This window comes from Hyperolius riggenbachi, chromosome 9 (assembly GCF_040937935.1).
Source record: "Hyperolius riggenbachi isolate aHypRig1 chromosome 9, aHypRig1.pri, whole genome shotgun sequence".
Lineage (NCBI taxonomy): Eukaryota > Metazoa > Chordata > Amphibia > Anura > Hyperoliidae > Hyperolius > Hyperolius riggenbachi.
In genome coordinates, this window is record NC_090654.1 from 203,150,764 (window position 1) to 203,167,046 (window position 16,283).

Below are 16,283 nucleotides of genomic sequence, written 5' to 3' on the forward strand. Positions count from 1 at the left end.
CGAGGAACTCACAGTCACTTTAGGTTCCCTTTCATTTGACTATTTTAGGAACTGTAACTAGGGCTTATTTTGGAGTGAAGTTCATATTTCGAGCAGCCTCAAAAATCCTAAAAAATCATGCTAGGGCATATTTTCAGGGAAGTTCTTATCTTCAGAGAAACAAGGTAAGGTTACTTTGCGACTGGCACGGCTCAGCCATTAGCAGCACCACCTAGTGGCCTCCGGGGAGAAGGTGCACGTTCATGGTGAACCCGGGGATGCCGCCTTTCTGCAATGCAGCTCACATGTGAGCGCCCCCAGCTTTGCAGTACTGTGCTCCGAGTCCGCAGAACATAGTGCAGCCCGGGACGGGAGAGCTCGGTGGCCGGGCACACTGCTGGGAGCGGCCGGGGTCCTGCAGTCAGTTAGCCGGGGGGGCAGCTGCGTTACGGGATCCGCTCCGGGGAGGAGATCGGGATCTTCCCTGTCCTGGGTGAGACTAGCAGTAACGTAACACCCGTGTGACCGAAGTCTTATATCCCGAGCCCTGCCTGCCTGGCTGCTGCTGCCACACCTCTTGTCTGGCCGGTGTGTCTCCTCCTGGCCAGAGATTGGCATATCCCGCTCCGGACAGCAGTGCAGCACATCCCAGTATACGTGGAGCTGTGCCTATAGGTGAGTGTCTCATAGCTACAGCAAGAAGTGGCATTCATAGCTGTGAGCTCCTGGCTGCTGCTTAGTTTAGGAACTCTGGCTGCTGAAGCTGGGGTCACTATATTATTCTAGCTGAAAGCAAGTTGCAACTACTGTTGAGCTTTGCTGATGCTCTTGTTCTTTTTTCATTTAGTTTGCTTTGTGTGTATGTTGGCAAGTTTAGAGGCTTGAGGTGCCCATAGACTTGCTCGATCTTACCAGCAGATTTGATCATTATGATTGAATCTGCTGGAGATTGTTGCCACACGATTTTAATTTCGATCAATTTCTGAGCAATATTAATTAAAAGTATGGGGCGCACAGGATGGAAAGATCTAGCTCGAAACTGGACGATTGGGGGCACATCGGTAGTGGTGTTTGGTTTCGGGATGACCAACAACCCCCTGACTAATCTTTATCTAAATGAGATCCTCTCATCTAAAATGTGCTCCCCCAGGCTGTGCAGAGAGATGACAGCAAAGTGTATGTCCACCTGTCTGTTGGCACACACCCGCTGTGTGTCCTCTCTATCAATGAGGTACCTGACCACCGGGTCATGTGGTATAGGTGATGATGGAGAGAGGACACAGCAGGAGTGTGCCAGCGGACAGGTGAGCCTATACTCCGCTGCCAGCACACCGCATGGGCGGGAGGCACTCATTAGATAGGAAAGATCTGGGGGGCCTGGCAGGCTGCAATCTATTGAAAATCTGTGAACAGTAATGGATGCCTCTCTGATCAGATTTCAATCTCAGAGGGATCAAACTGGTTGCCAAGTGTATGGCCAGGCCAGCTTAATTTGGGAAGAGCGGCGATGGATTTCAAAGTGCACTAGCTGAATAGCAATTTAATGGATCATTAGCCTTTGACACAGAAATATAACGAACAGTAGTAAGGCACATTCACGTCTGCCAAAATATCAGAAAGATGCAGGTGCAGTAGTTGACTTGATCTTTATATCGCAAATTGGGTTGGGTTGTTGATGCTATGCTAGCCCTACAGTGTTAGTAAGAGATTTGGTGTTTTGAGCCAATTAAAACATTGATGAAATGAAAATGTATTACACATATGGATGTATATAGTTACTTAAGAAGTGCAGGTAAGCTCTATCTGATCTGCTAATCCTCATACTACAGTTTTTGTTGTTAACATTGGATAAAGACTTGTTTAAGTTGTATGCTGTATGTTCTGCTTTAAAGGGATACTGTAGGGGGGTCAGGGGAAAATGAGTTGAACTTACCCGGGGCTTCTAACGGTCCCCCGCCGACATCCTGTGTTGGCGCAGCCACTCACCGATGCTCCGGCCCCGCCTCCGGTTCACTTCTGGAATTTCAGACTTTAAAGTCTGAAAACCACTGCGCCTGCGTTGCCGTGTCCTCGATCCCGCTGATGTCATCAAGAGCGCACAGCGCAGGCCCAGTATGGTCTGTGTCTGCGCAGTACACTCCTGGTGACATCAGCGGGAGCGAAGGCACGGGCGTGCAGGCGCAGTGGTTTTCTGACTTTAAAGTCAGAAATTCCAGAAGTGAACTGGAGGCGGGACGGAGCATCGGTGAGTGGCTGCGCCAACACAGGATGTCTGCGGGGGACCATTAGAAGCCCCGGGTAAGTTAAGCTCATTTTCCCCCGACCCCCCCCCCCCTTTAACCATAATTAACAATAGTTAGGCTGGTTTCACAGTGGGACGTTACAGGCACACGTTAGAACAGCCTCTAACGCACCCCAACGCACAACAATGAAAAATCAATGGGCTGTTCACAGTGCCCACGTTGCGTTACGTTGTAACGCAGCACGTGTACATAACGTACTGCATGCAGTACTTTACACGCGGCTAAGCCGCGTTAGACGGTTTGCACATGCTCAGTAGGGGTTTTTTTTTTTTTTCTTTCAATGGGCGGAGAGGAGGCGGGGAGAGGCCGCTACGTAGCCAGGCACATGGCTACTTATTATTCACTGCACTTGCTGTGTTTACATCCTGGAGCGGCCGCGGATTGGCTGGCGGGACTACGTGATGCGGAGAGCTCCGCTCACGTGGTCTCCGCAGTGCCTCCGACAGAGCAGGCGCACCAAGAGCTGCTTGTAACGCGGCTCTTGGTAGCGTCCTGCCCAAACACCACCAGGCGTTGCGTTAGGGGCACGTTATGCGACCATAACGTCCCCTAAAACGCAACGTCCCACTGTGAGGGCTCGTTTCCACTATAGCGAATCCGCATGCGGCCACTGCATGCGGATTCGCATACTCAATGTTAGTGGATGGGGCTGTTTCCACGTCTGCGGCGGCGTTTTTCGGTGCGGGAAAAATCTGCACGACAGGGTCGTCAGATTTCGCGTGCGTCAGGAATGCGGGCGAATCGCCGCTAATGCATTCAATAGGGAAATCGCATGCGGCTTTGTCATGCGGATTTCCCCGCGATTTCGCATGAAAGGCAATGGAACTTTACACAGGCAGTGACATGGTTAAATTCGCCTGGCTCCTTGCCATGCGAAATCGCATGCGAAATCGCGGGTAAATCCGCATAGGGAAACGCAGCCGCATGCGATTTCTTCAGCGGTGGAATCCAGGCGATTCCGCACCGCTACAGTGGAAACGAGCCCAGAAACCAGCCTTAATGTTAGGACCAATGCCGTAGCCATATTCAAATAGGAACTGTAGTGATTATAACATAATTAATGAAATTGCTTACATTTTACAATACTTATAAACGATTTAGTAGCGTTCCCCCATTGTAAAACCTTTTCTCTCCCTGATTTACATTCTGAAATGTATAACTGGTGGTGACATCTTTAGTTCTGCCAGGGGATCTGCACGGAATGTTCATTACTAAAAGTTCTATGCACACTGCTTGCTTGGCAGTTGGAAAAAGCTGTTATTTCCTACAATGTAAAGAGGTTCACAGATGGCAAACTGGCAGGACCATGGTCATGTGGAAGGGGTTTTACCACATTATCAGCCATACAGAACCCCCTGATGATCTATGGTAAAAGGGGTATCAGCTACTGATTGGGATAAAGTTCAATCCTTGGTTAAAGTTCCTCTAAAGGTGATTGTCACCTGCAGAAAACATTTTAAGGCCATGTGTCACTGAGCTACAATCTTGCATTATATTCTGAGTGTTGTATTTTGTTGTAAGAATGCAAGCGTAGCTGTGGTGTACCGGATATCACGCACATTACGCCCGTGTTACAGGTGAAGGGCGATGTGGTTCTATATGTTGCGACATGCATGTTACGGGAAGAGACCATTTTTAAAATCATGCTACTGTATATACTCAAATATAAGCCGACCCGAGTATAGGCCGACCCCCTAACTTTTACCTAAATATACTGGGAAAAATGACTGACTCAAGTATAAGTCGAGGTTAGGAAATGCAGTGGTCCAACGGTGCAGAAGAAAGCATTGTTTAGAGGATATAGATGGATTGGAGGAGGTAGAAAGTACATATACAGTGGAAAATACCAGACTGGAATGGTGTGTGTAGCTGACATCTGTACCCCTACCGTTCTAAAGTGCATACAGGTGTCTCCTGACATTGCTGGACTCACCTGCAGCAACCCTCCTGGTCAGTTAATTGATCCAGTTACTTATGTTACTTGCAAGATCTTCACATGAAATTCCTGCAGAGTATAGCTTCATGCATTCCCTCCCCTCTTTCCATACAGCAGCACATGGTGCTCCACCATAGCAGAGCAGTTTGAGACACATTTGTTGGTTCCCAAAGAGGGACAGTTGGGAGCTTTGTATGTGGTGCGTCTTTCTCCCTCTCCTCTGTGCCCCCCTCGCGTGTGCTGCATATGGCCCCCCAAGTGCCAATATGAGATCTGGAAGTGCCCGGTAACGGCTGTCCGCATAGTCCTCAGCGTGTGCAGTGTGCCCGAGCAGAATTTGGGAGAGACTTCTGTGCCGCCCACCCCCTGTGTGTCCTCCAGCATATGCGGTGCTGGTGTGTCCGTTACTAACCCTTTGGTGCCCGATTGTCTCCCCGGCATGTTCGGCATATGCAGCGGTGGTGTGTCAGTCACTCACCGGTCTGCGCCGCTCGGAATCCCTCTGCCTCTCGTAGCCGCGGTCTCATTGCTATGACGTGATTGCAGATGTCAGTAGAAGGCGCCATAGCAATGAGACCGCGGCTACGAGAGGCAGAGGGATTCCGAGCGGCGCAGACCGGTGAGTGACTGACACACCACCGATGCATATGCCGCACATGCCGGGGAGACAATCGGGCACCAGGGGGTGAGTAACGGACACCCCAGCACCGGGGACACACAGGAACTCAGTACGAGGGTGGGCGGCACAGAAGTCTCTCCCAAATTCTGCACGGGCACTCTGCACACGCTGAGGACTATGCGGACAGCCATTACCGGGCCTTCCAGATCTCATATTGCGGCGGGGATACCTGGGGGGGGGGGGCTCTCTGTGCTTATGACTCGAGTATAAGCCGAGGCCCCCACTTTTGGGCCACTTTTTGGGGCTCAAAAACTCGGCTTATACTCGAGTATATACGGTAATCGCAATAAATTCACTGTGAACTTTGCCTTAGGGCCCATTTCCACTTGTGCACAGTGCGTGTCTCTGAATTGCACACCCGCACTTGTTTAATGCGGGTACGCATGCGATTTCCTCTAGCCCTCCATGCCCGGCTATGGGAAATCACAGACGCGAGGCGAAAAAATGCAGTATGTCGTGCATATTTTGCCCTGTATGCGAATCGGACAGCAGCCTGTTGACTTCAATAGGCTGCTCCCATTCAAATCGCATGTGGGGAATCGCTGTGTATTACCACGTCTGTGTGAATGGGCCAGTGGCAGAGGTACTGTTAGTGCTAGGATTCCCTTTAAAAACAAATCTTACTCATCTCCTCAGGAAGTGGAGGAGGCCTCATTTTTTCCTGTCAGATTGAAGAACACTAAAATGATTTTTGATGATGCAAACAAAATATGGATCTGCTATTGCAGCATCACAGATGATTGCGACAAATTTTCTAAATATTACACTTCGGCAGCCGTTCCACGCAGGTTTAGATGGGTGTAAGGGAACTTTTTTTCTGGATTACTGCACTTGAATAAATCTACCATAATTAAATGTGTGTTATTTAATTGTTAATGTCCTTTAGATCGTAAGCTCACAAGGGCAGGTCTCTCTCACGCTTTTGTGTCTTGGAATTTGTTGCCCATTTTATTCGTGTTACTTTTGTCACTGTGATTACCAATTCTGTATTTTGTACCAATTCGTATATTGGTGCATTCCATTGTCTGCATTGTTTTGTACCCAATGTTTGTTTCTTATTTTGTACAGCGCTGCGGAATACTTTGGCACTTTATAAATCAATAATAATAAAGTCATCAGTATGCTTAAAAAGTACTTTATTTTATTTATTTTTTAGGTATGTTAGCATCTGTTTCTGAGCATTTGCTAATTGTCTGTAGTACTTATTTCCAGCTCAGACTAGGTGGTTCTCTGGTCATTGTTGAAGGTTCTTAGGGACATACTTTTGGTAGTAGCATTATAGGATGCCTTCACACATCAGGCTGCCTTTGCGGCTACTTTTCATCCTCTTTGTGGTGAATGTGTGTGCCCCTGTCTGGCTGAAGCATGTATATACTCCACAATGGCCTCGATTCATAAAGCATTACCTCATGCGGTAATGCTGAAAACAGCAGACTTTACCGACCACTTAGCAAAATGTCAATTTATAAAGGCTGTTACCGCATGAAAAGCTGACATTACCGACCAGGGAGATAAATTACCGACTTGGCTGCAGTTACCGACAACACGTCAGTAAATTGTCAGCAAATGTCAATTCATAAAGCCTTCAACAAGCGGTAAGCCTGGCGGTAGTTACCGACACCTCTAGTGAGGCAAGTTACCGACAGCTCTGACAGCTCTGATTAATGCAAAGTGCAGAGAGCCTAAGTCTGTTTGAGTCATCAGTGGAGAGAGCCAGAGAGCCCTCTGTGTGAATCATTTCAGCAGGCAGGGAAAGACTGTGTGACTCATCTGTCTGAGTCATCAGTGGAGAGAGCCGTCTGTGTGATTCATTTCTGCAGGGCAAAGAGAGAATCGAGACACTGCTCTACTCTACCTCTCAATGGGCTGCGGTAATTTACCGACCTCCAAGGGCAGCTGGGGAAATCTTTATGAATTAGCACACAGACCGAGAAAATACCGAGTGCGGTATTTTCCCGACAAGATTTTTTTATCGCACTGCTGTTTATGAATCGAAGCCTATAAGTCTAGAAATGTAAGTCTGGGGTCGACTTATACACAAGTCACAAGCAACACTGAACACACTGAGTAATGTGTGTAACTTTTAGTGACATTCCCATTTACTGCAATTTACCCTTGATAAAGGAAATGCCAAGAAAACCAAGGTCTGAAAGTCCTGGCCACAACACCATTAACTTTTCTGGGTAGACTTATACTTGAATCAATAAAAATTCCAGCTTAAGTGGGACAAGTGTTGGGGTTGACTTATATATGAGGTTGACTTATATTCAAGGATATGCATTACTGCTAATGTTAGGATGATGGGTTGGGGAAGTTTGGCTCTGGGATTTCGGCTTATACCATGTGATCTAAAGTGTCTCTGTAGTCTCAGCAGAAGTGTGACTGCATTGCTTTTAATGTACATCCATTGTTAAAAAAGAAAAAATCATACAGTATTCTAAAGTTTTTTGATTGTGATGATTTTCGTCTGAGGTCTGTTTCACGGCAAAAATCTGCAAAAATCCACGATTGCTTAGCAATTTTGCCACGATTTTTCGTGATCGATCGTGAACACTACAGTGTGTATGCTCCCATAGGGAGCCACTGCACTAGCCATTTGCTGATCACTGTTGAGAGTCATCTCCAGTGTGAAACAGTACTCGGGCCTGGGACCCACTGGCGGCTCTTTGCAATGGATCACAAAGCGCCTGTGATTTCTGTAATCGCAGAAGTCTGCAATTTTTACCGCACATCCTGAAGCGATCGCAATTGGCTGTGTAGCCACTGATGCGATCGCTCCCAAAATGCTGCATGCAATGATTTGTGATCGGTCCATTAGCACAGCCCTGCAAGTGGAACCACTCCCATGGGCTTCCCACTAGAAATAGTGACTCACAGAGCACTTTTGTGGCAATTTTTTTTTTTTGCAATAGCCAGTGAATTGTATATCGATTAGCAATGCTAGCGGTTTGTATCGTGGTTGCAATTTTGTAAGAGTTTTTGGGTACAGCAAATGTTTTTGGGTAGTAAAAGTACTGCAAAAGCGTCTTGTACAGAGATTGCAAAGCCATTTTGCAGTGATCATATACTTTGTATTGAAGTGTGACTGTGGGAAATTGCATTAAAGGAAGTATCCACGGAGAGAGATTAAAAAAAAAAAAAAAAAAATACTAATCCACTTACCTGGGGCTTCCTCCAGCCCGTGGCAGGCAGGACGTGCCCTCGACGCCGCTCCGAAGGCTCCAGGTCTTCTTTGGTGGCTCAACCGACCTGGCCAGGCTGGCTTCCAGGCCGGGCTCTTGTGCGCTCCAATGTGCGTCTCATGCGGTCGCGCTGACGTCATCGGACGTCCTCCAGGCTGTACTGCGCAGGCGCAGAGCTACTACGCCTGCGCAGTACAGCCTGGAGGACGTCCGATGACGTCAGCGCGACCGCGTGAGACGCACGTTGGAGCGCACAAGAGCCCGACCTGGAAGCTGGCCAGGTTGGTTGAGCCACCGGAGAAGACCGGCAGCCTCCGGAGCAGCGTCGAGGGCACGTCCTGCCTGCCACGGGCTGGAGGAAGCCCCAGATAAGTGAATTAGTTTTTTTATTTTCCGTGAACCCTCCCTTTTAACTTTTATTGCTATAGCGCTTTTGCAAGTGCTGGTTATTCTAAAACACAGCTGAAAGCTTTCTAGTGCGCTCCAGGCCCAGGGCTGTGGAATCGGTACAAAAATCATCAGTCTCCAACTCCAGGAACCCAAAATTGCTCCAACTCCTCGACTGCGACTCCACAGTTCTTGCAAGGCTATGGAGTGAGTACAAAAATCATCCAGCTCTGACTCTAGGTACCCAAAAATTACTCCAACTCCTCGACTCCGACTCCACAGCCCTACCCAGGCCTTAGGGTGTGTTCACACAATGGGCTTGATTCACAAAAGAGTGCTAACTGTAAGCACGGCCGTTTTCACGTGAATTTTCGCGTTCGCGCACAATCGTTATTGAATTTTCATGTGAAAATTTGCGTGGAAACGTTTAATTGCGTGCGAACGCGAAAATTCACGCGAAAACGGCCGTGCTAACAGTAAGCACTCTTTTGTGAATCAAGCCCCATGGGCACGATTCACTAAAGTGTGACAACTGCTATCACAGTAGTTATCACGCAAAGCGTTAGTTCACGTGATAAGTGAAGGTTTGCGCAATCATGTGCGTGTTTCACGTGAAACGCGCATGTGATCACGTGCAAACCTTCGCTTTTCACGTGAACTAGCACTGTGCACGCGCGGGATAATCTCTGCACGCGGCAGATCGCGTGATAACTGCTGTGATAGCAGTTGTCACGCTTTTTTGGTAATCGAGCCCAATGCGTGCTGTGGTGCATCCTATCACAATTGCCCAGCAACCTGTAGCATCTGCAGTGTGTCGGGTTCCATCATAATAATGGAAGCCTAGCATTGCGCTACCTGACAATGCACACATTACGTCCATGTTATAAATGGTTGGCATCAAGGTACTGTGCTTTGTGACGCACGTGTTTCCAGAAGCCTCTACTATAGAATCTGTAGTGATGTACCACTCGCGCATTGCAATGGATTAATTAAGGACTTATCATTGGGCTTTTTTTTTTTCACTGCAAATCTTTTTCCACTAAAACTTTTGTGTGTGTGTGTGTTTCGCTGTGATTTTTGTGCAGTGCAGTTGTTCGTCTTCTCAGTGCACTTGCGTTTTTCCAAGGATTTGCTAGGGAAAATATTAACACTGGAAAATCGCATAGCACCACGTTTTAGTATGTGATTTTCTTGCGCTCCCATTGACATTAACCCAAAACAGGAAAATGCATCATGTATTACCATACGTTTGTGTTTGGGGTGAAGTTGAATTACATCATTGGAAATGGACACGACAATTTCAATGATAGTTACTATGCCCTTGGGTTTTGCATATCTGTTCAGGGGGACAGAAGTCTGCTCAGAGGCACAGAGGGCTGCACATGGGGGCAGAGGTCTGCTCAGAGGTACAGAAAGCTGTCCAGGGAGACAGAAGGGTTACACAGGGGGACAGAAGTCTGAGTTTGCACAGGGTCACAGAAGACTGCTCAAAGGCACAGAAGGCTGCGCAGGGGGTTAGAAGGCTACACAGGGGGACAGAAGTGACACAGGCGGGGCAATGGAGGCCACAGGGAAACAGATGGACTGTACGAGGAAACTGGACAAAGGAGATACAGGGACAGAAAGGAAACTGGGACAGAGTAGACACATGAGGTCACAAGCGGGGGTAAATGAGGACACAGGAGAAACAGAGAAGGACACAAAGGGGGTACAAGAGGCAAATAATAGTTGGGGGGTGTGGGGGAGAAGAACCACAATATGCCCCTGCACCATGGACACGTGTTACAGAGGCGCCTAGCTTTGTACTAGACCTACATGAGTTTTATGGTTCATTGCCTGAGGAAGCGGGATATGCCTGAGAAACGCGTTGCACTTTCTGGAGTATGTGAATAAATATTTGGTTGAACTCTATTAACAGTTTGTTGTGTCTACCTGAAGGAGAGAAATCCACCTCGGCCTCCCCCGATTTTTTAAACTTTTTATCGACTTTTATCCTTTTAGTGCCCTGTGTGCCTGTACACTTTAGATAAAGTCATACTTTAATTGGTTCAGGACTGCGTGTAGTTAAAACTGTGCCACAGTCGTAGCTGCCTAAGCCTGATGCAGTATAGTTTTAAAGCTGCCTAATCCCACCCATGCACGGGGTGCAGTTGTGAATCCCCACCGGCACAGAAATCGGCTTTCTAGACAGCAGAGCTCCGTAACTCAGTCAGGAGCCGTTTTAATTGGCTTCTTACCTCCTGATTACTGTGAGCCAATCGCAGTGATCAGGAAGTGCAAAAGTAAAAGGGACCAGAGACTTTGGTCCACTTTGAGTTAAACAACCTGTAGAAAAAGAAAACCCACACGCCCTCCCACTCTTAGCAGCATCTAGGCGTTATTAAAATGTGCAGGCACAAAATGTCCCAGAGCCATAGATTGTGGTAAGAACATGCGGATTCAGTTGTGCATGTGTGTTCATACCTATATTTGTGGGAAGGAGCATGAGGAGCCTAGATATGGTACGGATGAAATATATTAATGGTACACTTGTCACATTATTTGAGTTTGCCTTCATAAGTACTTTACTTCCACTTGCTAGACAGAGATTGTCTGAATCATATCTACAATAATGCTTATTTGGAATACAGTGGTAGAATGATTACCAGGACAATAGTGCTGCACTGGAAAGGGAATTGTGGCAAGATAAAGTACATCAAAGTGGATGTTAGATACCAATCCTGCTGTTTGTAAACAGTCATAACTATTAGCATAGTGCTGCATCATTACAGGAAATGCTTCAATACACTTTGATAAAATCTGGGAACAGTGGAGTGAGTCACCAGTGGGAACAACTATGGAGCCAATGACTGACTACTGATAACCTTGGTAAAACAAGTTTCTGACAACGTAAATATGCATAACTACTGTCAGAGGGTGAAGACACATGCTAGTGTACTGGTTCAGGGCCCTGCCTCTGACACAGGAGACCAGGGGTTAAACCTCTGCTCTTCCTGTACAATAAGCCAGCACCTATTTAGTAAGGAGACCTTTGGCAAGACCCTCTAACACTTCTACCACCTATAGAGCGCGTCCTAGTGGCTGCAGCTCTGGCGCAGGAGAAAAGCACAATATAAATGCTGTTTATCTTGTCTTGAACTGGCTTATTTTTTATGAAGAACTGCTTATTTATTATGAGATTTACCATTTATTGGGTGTTTGGAGTACAGTACAGAACCCATATGATTGTACATTTTGGGTTTCCTTAAAGGGACTCCGAGCAGTGCAGAAACTATGGAAAGATGCACATCATTTTAAAGTTCTCTTCCTTCTCTTTCCAATGATATATAATCCGCCACCCTACGCCTTTTAGTTTTCGCTATTTTCGCGATTGAAATTGCCGCGGCCGCGATTTCGATCGCGAAAATAGAGAAAACTAAAAGGCGTAGGGCAACGATTTAGGTGTCGTCAGAAAGAGGAGAAAGAGAGCTTTAAAATGATATCCATCTTTCCATAGTTATATTGTATTACACAGGGCGACTTTTTGTCAAAGTCAGCAGCTGCATTCAGCAGAATGGAGCTGCTGACACTGGGGAAAGTGTCGCCCTGTGTAATACAATATAACTATGGCTTGATGGATATCATTTTAAAGCTCTCTTTCTCCTCTTTCTGACGACACCTAAATCGTTGCCCTACACCTTTTAGTTTTCTTTATTTTCGCGATCGAAATCGCGGCCGCGGCAATTTCAATCGCGAAAATAGCGAAAACTAAAAGACGTAGGGTGGTGGTTTATATATCATTGGAAAGAGGAGAAAGAGAGCTTTAAAATGATATGCATCTTTCCATAGTTTCTGCACTGCTCGGAGTCCCTTTAAAGCTTTGTACAAACATCGGTTTGAACATAGCCATGGCAGATGGCAACGACCAATATGGCCGAGATTCCTGAGTCAGACCAGCCTGTGTACTGCGGCCATATGATGACTGCTAAAGGTTTGGCATGCCAGATCTTTGGCAATTCCCGAGGCCCGAGCACTGCATGATTGCTTTGTTTCCCCCCCATGGGAATTTGCTCCGTCGCACGCCGCTTGTTCTCCCTCTGACCCTGCATAGCAGCAGAGGCGTGGCTAGCCAGGATGATGCATCTGTACATTGATGATGCATCGCTATACGATCACTTGGGTGACAGAGATCCCCCAAAGATCCGGGCGTAACCTCCCTGGTGTTCAATATTTGCTGAATTTCTGTGCAAAAAGGGTTCAATTACTTTTCATGACATGCTTTGTCTGTAACTTACCAAAATGTGTCATGCAAAGGCCTAGTATACTTTTTGAGTATAGTAAAAGTTTCAAACCCTATCATGTAAAAAAATACCGACTTCTGCTATTTTTTTTCCTGTAAGAGTCACACTCGTCCATACCGCCAGGAAGGCTATGAATTTATACTATTTTTTTTTATTGTATGGCTACTGTGCTTTACTGTTTTCAATTTAAAACAATTTTAGTAAAACTGTCTTTTTAAAACTTTGTTGGTTTTACTTTATAGAGCATTCATGAGCTGGCTGATCTATTTGCAGTCTGCCTCCACTGTCTGGCTAATGGTTCCCAGGCCACAGTGTTTTACCAATTTACCTTTTACTGGGTGGTTGACAAGCAGTAGTTTTGAACATCACAACTCATGACTGCTCAGCAACCTCCGACTACAACCACCCATATGACCAACATTTGGTTGCACGTGCAGCAGTATATTGTGATGTAGGTCAAAGGTTGCTGGGTGGCAGATCTGCACCAGAGCTGCAATTCAGCTGGCAGGCTGAGGTTAGCTCTAAATCTTTAAAGGGAACCACAGGGTTAGAGGGAAATGGAGGTTGCCATACTTATTTCCTTGTAAACAATGCCAGTTGCCTGGCAGCCCTGTTGATCTTCTGGCATAAGTAGTCTAGAGTCAAAGCCCTGGAACAAGAGTATGGCTAATCCAGTAAACTTGAGTCAGAGTAGCTGATCTGCTGCATGCTTAGTCTATGGCTAATAGTAATAGAGGCAGAGGATCAGAACTGCCAGGTAACTGGTATTTTTTAAAAAGTAAATAAATATGGCATCCTCCATATCCCTCTCACCTCGGGTTCACTTTAATGTGGATTTTGCAGTAATATTTGCTGATCTTAAAGAGACCCAGAGACTAAGAAGATACGAAATGTATGCATACCTGGGGCTTCCTCCAGCTCCATAAGCCTGGATCGCTCCCACACCACCGTCCTCTGCTGCCTCTGTCCGCCGGTACCGGGTCCCATCATTGCGGCCAGTCGACGCAAGCGCAGTGCGCTCCCTCCGTACTGCGCATGCGCACAGAGCCGGAGGAAGCCCCTGCGCATGTGTACAACTGGTCGTGTCCGGTGAAAGTGACAGGACAAGGTACCGGCGATAGAGGCAGCGGAGGATGGCGGAGTGGGAGCGATCCAGGCTTATGAGGCTGGAGGAAGCCCCAGGTATGTATAACATCTTTTTTCATTTTTCAACTACCCTTCCTCTCTGGTTCCCTTTAAGTAGGTATTCTTTACTTTAAAAAAAATAGTTCTATTCAGGACAAGATTAATTGGGCCTGATGCAGTAAATTCCAGTAAAGTGGGTGTGTGCAGGGCAATTTTACAGTTACTATGTCAGGGGGAGCATCTGCCGTTAACCTTCTGCACCACACGCTTTACCAGGTTAATGCACCTGTTACCATAGCAACACATTTGGCTGTAAGGGTTAAAAGCTGGTTCTCCCCAGCTTTACCAAAGTTTACTGGATCAGGCCCATTGTTTGTATAAGGATTGGGACATACAACACACAGCTTGTACATATAAATTGCTAGCCTGCTGGCTGGTGAGGCTATTCTGTCACTTCGGCTGAGTTTAATCTGAAGTGCTTACGAATTTTATTGCTAGTGTATCAGTCTAATAACGGCTAAATATATACGCACAAATAGGGTAGATTATGAGTTGTGTTCCAGGGCCTTTTGCTCTCATACTTTAGGCTGGGTTCAAGCTGGCAGTAAAAATGTTCTGTTTATTGGAACTGGACGGTAATCCATGCAAAGCAATAGGATCTATTTACATTAGTCTATTTGTAATGGGTCCATTCTACTAAGCGGAATGCAAAGTTTTGGTCCCATACGACTTTTCTGGGTCAGAAGTGGTCCCCGAAGGCTGACGTATGAGAATGGATGGTGTCTGTTCCCAATACGCTACTCGCTGGGTTCGTTACGCAAAATACTCACCTTCACCACCGTCCATTCTGGTCCCTGCACGCTAGAAATACTGGTATACTGATCCCAGAGCCCCATCAGAAGCGTTAGTTTTCGTCCCTCCTCAGGGAGGATTCTCATTGGCTCACTGAGTAGTGGACTAATCAAAATGCTCCATGGGCTCAAGAAGGATACCCATTGTTCCGTTTGCCTATTTTGGTTATGTAGATTTTCTTTTAAAGTGTTTTAACAAATCTAAAATGTGTTTATATTATCTATTAATATAGACAATATAATATATTTATAAAATATAATTCTATTTGATTACGGTACTTCTTGCCTTCTTGCCTTCCATACCCTACCCTTCATCAGTTATACATTTTGTTTTTGATTTATTAATGAAACAGGATACCAACTTTTTATGATCACTATAAACTCTGTGTACTGTGGCAGCTGAATACACAGCTCAGCAGATGTTTACACTATGGTGACAACTGCCTTCCTAAGTTTCCAGTGTATTCTGTTCGGTTTATATGAATCATTGCAGAATGAACTCTTTCCAGCTTGAAATGTTTCTGTGGAGACTGTATTTAGAGTACAATGCAGAACGCAGGTTCCTTTGCACTGCATGATATAGCATGCAAACTCCACGCTATACATGTGTACAACTCAGTACAAGTCGATTCCGGCAGATTAAATCCCTCTGAATCTGCTAGGAATCCATGGCCCAACGTGCTGGCCTGACTGATGATTTGATCTACAGTATTTTGTATGAAAATCCATTGAATTGCTTGATTGATCGGTGGCAGGTCAAGAATGGGAGCAGATCGGCGACCCGTGGCATTGCACTGCATCAAACAATGCAACGCTGTAGTTTGATAGATTTTTATTAGATTTCATGCTGAGATCTATTAAAAAAGTACACCTAGTATGTGGAAGGATTGCTTCCCTCTCTGGTGAGAAATGATCTAAGAGAGAATCGCTCTCTCGGCCACATCTGGCGCCCATGTATAAGTGTATGGGCACTAACTGTTACTAATCAGCATTAAAAATCTGTATTGTACACTTGGTCAGGTGCCTCTTATGCTAGGTACACGCCACACAATTTTCTGTTAGATTTACCTGCCAGATACATTTTCCTGCCAGATACATTTTTTCCTACATGTTGGAAAAAATCTAACAGAAAATTGTATGATGTGTACCTAGCAGCATTTGGTGAATTTGATGCCACAATTTTCTGTTAGATTTACCTAGTCAGGGTCCAGTCAGGATTTTCTGCGCATGCGCGGACCTCCCGTATATGCGCAGAAGACCCAGACTGAAGCAGTTAACGGGGCTTATCGCATCTGAACGGCAAACCGCTGGCGGATGGCGAAGGACTTGCACGTGTTTATTGGGCTGGAGGAAGCCCAGGGTAAGTATTGATTCTTTGTATTAACTGATCTCTGGTTTACTTTAAAATGATCCCGGGTTAAACAGATTAACCTGAAATGAGGGAAACCTCAGAATCCTATTGAGGATGAGAGGGAAGCCTCAGGATCCACTGTCCCCCGTCGCTGAGCGCGACCCCTCTCCACATCAGGGTTGGGCTCCTCCTCTGCTACCATCGTGACCA

General features: G+C 46.3%; 1 protein-coding gene across 1 annotated transcript in view; it reads left to right on the forward strand.

The window, feature by feature from the left end:
- The first annotated feature begins 229 nt into the window (after positions 1-229).
- The window catches only part of STXBP6 (syntaxin binding protein 6), a 133,253-nt gene continuing 117,199 nt past the window's right edge, over positions 230-16,283 (forward strand). Inside the window, exon 1 of the mRNA XM_068251788.1 lies at positions 230-654. The gene's annotated coding sequence lies outside the window, so the exon portion shown is untranslated. The remainder of the gene's footprint in view (positions 655-16,283) is intronic.